The 6,247-nt window shown below is 42.5% G+C and overlaps 1 protein-coding gene across 6 annotated transcripts in view; it reads right to left on the reverse strand.

Moving 5' to 3' along the window:
- AFF1 (ALF transcription elongation factor 1) overlaps nucleotides 1-6,247 on the reverse strand; it is a 193,800-nt gene that overhangs the window by 102,834 nt on the left and 84,719 nt on the right. The window lies entirely within an intron of this gene.

A 6,247-nucleotide genomic window follows, 5' to 3' on the forward strand; every position in this document is an offset into this window, starting at 1 on the left:
CTTTCCCACCTTTTGGCATATTCCACAAGATAGACAATGTTGTTTTACATCCTTGGAGATATTTGGACAATAATAATGTGCAGCCAATCTCCTCTTGGTCTTTTTTATTCCCAGATGTCCTGCACATGGGACATCGTGGGCTACCTCTAGCAATCTAGTTCTGTATTTGCTAGGTACTATCAATTGCTTCACTGGTTCACATTCATCCTTTCTCTCAGCAGGCATCCACAGTCTATATAAAATCCCATTCTCACACACAACTTGATTCCTCAGTTTGTCAGTGAAAGGAATCTGTTGGGTCAGCGCTTGTTCCTTTATCTGCTTCAGACTTATATCTTTATGCAGCTCTTCCCTGAATTGCTCTGCTTCTTCCCCAGAGACCACTTGATACAGTTTGTCTTCTTCAGCAGGCCTGCTAGTGGTTGCTATGGTGACCTGAGGCTGGTTAACAGATTCCACCCTGTTTGTTTCAGCCCCCCTTAATATGGCTTCTTTTTCTCTGCCAATTTGCTGTCTGGTCACTACATATATTTTCCCCTGTGCCCCCATAACATCTCTTCCCAGTATTACTGGTTCTTGTTGCTGGGCATTAATACCAACTTTATATTGGCCCTTTCGGCCTCTCCATTCCATTTTCACTAGGGCCACAGGCAAACTCTCTGGTTGACCCCTCACTCCTTGGATAGTCACTGTTTCCTGAGGTAATATTTCTTCAGATTTTATTAAATCTGGCCTCAGTAACGTCTGAGCGGCACCAGTGTCAAGCAATGCCCAATAAGTTGCCCCTTGTACACTCACTTCCTCTCTCAGACTTGAATCCAGGTCTGTTACTTCTGTCCAGTTTATCTGGCAAAACTGAACCTTTTTTGCTGCTTCTAAAGCCTTGGGCTGTTTTCACTGCCCTTGTCTGAGCAGGATTACTAATGGGGTTGGTAACCTCACATTGAAAACGTAGGTGCCCCGGTCTACCACATTTGTAGCATAATTTCTCCTCACTTTTAGGGTACACAGATCCACTCTGGGGTGTCCTGTGCCCTTCAGATTTTAATGGAGGACTCACTCGCTGTGGTACCACATCCCTTCTGCCAGCACTATATGGTCTGGGTTTAAACTCTCTTGATGTTTTCCCCACCCAGCCAGTTCTATTGGAGGCGAAGTGATCCGTCATCTCTGCGGCCTCCTGCACAGATGTAGGGAAACGGTCTTTGACCAGGAGCCTTATTTCTGGTGGTAACTGATGGTATAATTGATCCAGTATCATGAGGCTTTTCACCTCTTCCACTGACTGAGCTTTGGCACTACTCATCCACTTTCCAAATATATCCATCAACTTTGCTCCCAGTTCCACAAAAGACCTCCCTGTCTGTATCTGGCAGTTTCTGAAAAGCTTTCTAAAATAATCAGGCCCCAGTCTGAATCTTTTAAACACTGCTTCTTTGAATTCAGCATAGGTGACGGGCCTGTCTGAGGGGAAATATTGGTATACCTCAGCCAATTCCCCTTTAATCAGGTTTGATAAATACTGCATGTATTTATCTTCAGGTAGCCCCCACAACTGAGCTGCTTTTTCAAAGGTGCTGAGGTAAATTTGAGGATCTTGACCAGGCTCATAGACAGCAAAGTCCTTTGGAGTAATTTTTATTTTTGCTCCATCTCTGTCTTTCCTTGTCTCCTCAGAGTGAAATTTCTCTCTATCAAATTTTAACTTTTCTACTTGTAATTCAGCATCCAATGCTCGTTGCTTCTCCCTCTCCTCAAACCCCAATCTCATTCTCTCAATTTCCAACTCCCTCTGTTTTTCCTTCTCTGCACCTTCCATCCTCAATCTCTCAGCTTCCATCTTCAATCTCTCAGCTTCCAACTCCCTCTGCTTGTCTTTTTCCTCAGCCTCCCATCTTAACTTCTCTCTCAAGTACTCTATATAAGCGGGATTGCTTAAATATCCTTCTGGGGTCTCTTCCCTGACAGGTTGTTTTTGCTGGGCAGTTGCAAATCCTGTAAGTGCTACCCTCAATTCATCTACCCCTTTACCCTCATGAGGTAAATTGAATGTTATGCACTTCTCCACCAGCTCCTCTCTTTTCATTTTTATGTATTCAGCCATGGTGTTTGAGTTCACTCACTCTTTGCCACACACTCTTTGCCAGTCACTCTCACAAGAAATCTTGTTTTGTTATTTCTGTTTGCCACACAACTATTAGGGATTGTCTAGTATTCGTATCTCACTGCTACAGCCAACACCTGTGACGTAGTCTCCTTTGTCACCACGTGTCTTTGGGACTCTCTTTGGTTCGTATCTGGATTCTCTGTTGTTCGTATCCCACCGCTACTGACACCACATGTGATGCGTCCTTCCCTGGCTCTCCCTGTCAGGTTCCTACCTGCTCGTGGTTACTGCCCGTCTCTAGGCACCACCAGGGACTCCACCAGTCCGGACCGCACTCTCTTATGGTTTACCTATCCGCTCTAGCACAGATCTCAACAGATCCCCCTGCTAGGCAACCACCAGTAACGTCCCAATACTAGTATTCCCAGAGACTCTGAATACTGGTATTGTTATTCTCTTCACCGCTGCCACCATTTGTTACAGTTCCCCTTCAGCCTTGGTCATTACCTTACCCTCCCTTCTGGTCTGTGAAACCCCAGCCAAGGATCAGGCCTTTGGTAAACCAAATTAAGTATTTATTAAAGATAACAAAGCTAACAAGATTAACAAGATTTCTTCTTAAGGCACATAAGCATATGGTTTTACTCAATATTAATCCGAACTCCACCTCCCTCCTTCTTCACTCTCTCCTGGCAAACAACTCTCTCAAACCCCACCAAGCAATCCACTCTTTCTCTTCTCCCCCCCCCAGATTCCACTCTCACTCTTCCTTTTATACATTCAGCCATTTTAAACACTCAGCCAATCATCTCGCATTCTACTGCCCATTCACTCCCCCTCTTTCACTCCACTTACCATGTATCTTCTAAAACAACAACACTTACCATATATACATTAATATAGAAACATCACACTGATCTCACTTTGAAAGCTCCCAAACTGGATGCTGTTGTATTTCTGGTCTTTGTTCTTAGCTCATTGGCATGCATGCCATTCCCCCACACCTCTCACTGGCTCCATAGTTTGCTACATCCCTGCCTTGCTGGAAGTGTTTGCCTCTCATCTGCTCCTCAAAAGTATTGCTCAAGATTTTCCTGCTGGTTCTTGCTAACCTCTCTTCTTCATGTCAGTGCAAATTCCACCAAATCATGGAATGATCAACAGCTTCTCATTACCAAGTCTAACCTATCACTTTCAACAAACTGGGCCCAATAAAAATAAAGGCCAAGGAAAGATGAAGGGGAAGGTTGTTTTCTTTTAAGTTCTTTTTCCTACCTTGGGTTGTCAGATGTTCTTAATTTAAAATCCTGGATTTATTCAAGAAGATTATTACTCTACAGAAAGAGTGTCTCTCATTTCAGAACACCTGACTACCAACAGCACTCTAGAAAACAATATGGCAGATCAAGCACAGCTCTCTCTCTGTTCTTACTTTTATCTGGGCTATATTTACACTCAGTTGCTGAGCTTCTAGGAACAGCAGTTTATCAGCAGGATTATCCTTGAACCAGAATGCACTTCTTATTCTGTTTCACCAGTCAGGTGCCACAGAGTCAATCTAGACATAGTTTAGCATGATAAAAACAAGCCTGGGGCTCTTGCGCTCCTCTCACCCTGTGGCAGGGCTTTCACTCCCACTTTTACTTAGCCCCAGCTTGCTGTGCCATCTGAACCAACTAACTGTGGCTAATGTTAACTGTAACTTCTTTGAAACAAATCAGCTTGAAAGGAGACTCGCTTAGACCCACTCAGACTATCCTAATGCAGCCATTATACTTGCCAAGGGAGTATACTTGAATGGTAGTGTACTGTACTTGCACATGCTCTTGTTAAAGAAGTGCATGATTTACAAAGTGGGAAAACATTATTTAAATTGGTCTCCACCACCTTGGGAGATTTAAAACTCTGATTTAAACCTCTCCGATTCAAAACCTACAAATGCCACTTCATGCTGAAATTTCCCAGCTGCTGGTTTTGAAGTCCATGGAAACATTATTAAAACCTTGATACGTCTGAGCCTTGAGTACAGCTGTGTTAGTTACAAAACTTTTGGATATAGGAAATGCAGCATGGATGTTAAATAAAGCACCTATTACTTAATGTTCTTTTAAAAGCGAAGTACAATTTCACACTTTTGCTCTGCCTGCCTACACCATGGCCTCCTCCAGACAAGCAGCTTTCCTCCCTCAACCTGACAATGACCCCTGTCAAAAGAGCCCCTTCCACAAACTGCAAGGCAGTCCATCCTACCTCTACTCTGGGTTCATTAGGGGACCAAGAGGAAAAGCACCCACACTCTATGCCTTATCTCTTATCTGAAGACCAGGAACAGCAGTGACCCACTAACATAGGATTCCTGCAAGAGCAAATTAACAAAAACAGCCAGGAAAATAAATAATCCAGAAAGCAAAGGGAAGGAATGGACTTTAAAAAAACAACAATGCTGTGCATGTGCATTTGCTCTTGCTGGGTCAGGGCCTCTGTTTCAGGAAATGTGACCTTCACCTTAAGGAGCTCCTCCCAAATGCCCCTATGAACAGAGTAACAGTTTTATTGCTGAGTTTTTGATGTTCTTGATGTTTTATATGTTTTTGCTTTGTACGTCACTCAGAGTGGCTGGGTACCAGCCAGATGAGCGACTAATAAATCGAATAAATAAATAAATAAATAATAAAGGAAAAGCCTCTCTCAATGCAGTGAAGGAATGTTGTAATAGCCATAGACACTCCCCTCTTCCTCTCTCACTTTGAACCCTCCTTGCACATTTGGAAGGAACACAATGGCGAACTGGACCATTTTGCAGATCCCAAACACTGCCACTCTTAGGTCAGCAGCTCACTAGTCAGAATAATTCCAAACTGAGGTGGACTGTGTTTCCAGTTCTAAATATAGGGCTTCACGTGAGGCAGCAGCCTTGTGGCGGGATGTGCATGTAAGAGCAGGTGTGGGCAAGTTCATAACCTTACACTGCAAATAAAGTATCTATTATGACTGAATACTTCTTTTTTAGGATGAGTCCCACTGTGTGGCTTCTTGAATGCTGCTAGAAGGTAAAAGATGACAGAATTTGGAACAACAGAAAGACTTGCATAAATTTAGCCTTAGTACAAAGTGAGTCATAGCACAGCTATCCATGTGCATTAACTGACTCTACAGTAAAGCTGATTTCTCTGTTCAAATGGAAAAGGCTAAACTTGAGATCTCCTCAACAATTAATTCACAGCTGCACACAAGCCTTGAAAATTCAGTAAGTCAATCTGATGATTCAGTAGGTCAATTTGATGAAAGTGATGTCAAAGGCAATTGCTGGGGAAGAAACATGCAACTTTGTTTGTGGCTATCAAGAACAGTGGAGCGCAAAATCTTGAATGAGTTTAGGACTAAATTACAGCTAAATTCCAAATCATGTACCAGCATCACTCATAAGCTATTATCCTGGTGCCAATGCAAGAGAAGGCCTCCTCAGTGATGGTGTCCCGGTCTAGAAGACTGTTTGGCCTTCCCCCTAATGGGATTCCATCAGCAAGAGAAAATATTTTTGTTCTGGTAAGATTTTGGCCTGGGCATAGTTGTGAGTTTATTTGGCTTTGCATTGTTTTAGGTTTTTATTCTGTAGTTTTATACCCTGTTTTGTCTGCTTGTTTTATTATTATGTTTTTAATATGCTATGTTAGCTGCCTTGGGTGGTTCAGTTCTTTAATCAGGAAGGTAGGGTATAAGTGTTCTAAACACACGCAAAAATATTTGGCTTTGTAGCAAAAATTATCCAGACGGGTCTCCACCTTAGATTTTCAGCTCCTTTTAACAGGTCACTCACAAGAATCCCCCAGTTTCACTCTGGATTAATCAATACAGAATAATTACAACTACCTAATTTTGATAGTCATTATCAGTTATCAAAAATGACACACATGCACACACAGTATAAAACGCAACACCCACACACAAAACAATCCATAAACCCATATTTATTTAGTGAAGAGTCTATCCTTGGACTATTTTTAATAGACATACATCAGGGGTTTAAAAGTTGTTTAATATGGCTGCTTGTGCAGGTGAGAACTCCTTTCAAGTTCTAGCAAATAGAATCAAAGCAGGCTGTCCACTTCAAATCTCCTCTACCCCTCTGCCATCATCTTC

The sequence above is a fragment of the Rhineura floridana genome, chromosome 9, assembly GCF_030035675.1.
Source record: "Rhineura floridana isolate rRhiFlo1 chromosome 9, rRhiFlo1.hap2, whole genome shotgun sequence".
Classification (NCBI taxonomy): Eukaryota; Metazoa; Chordata; class Lepidosauria; order Squamata; family Rhineuridae; genus Rhineura; species Rhineura floridana.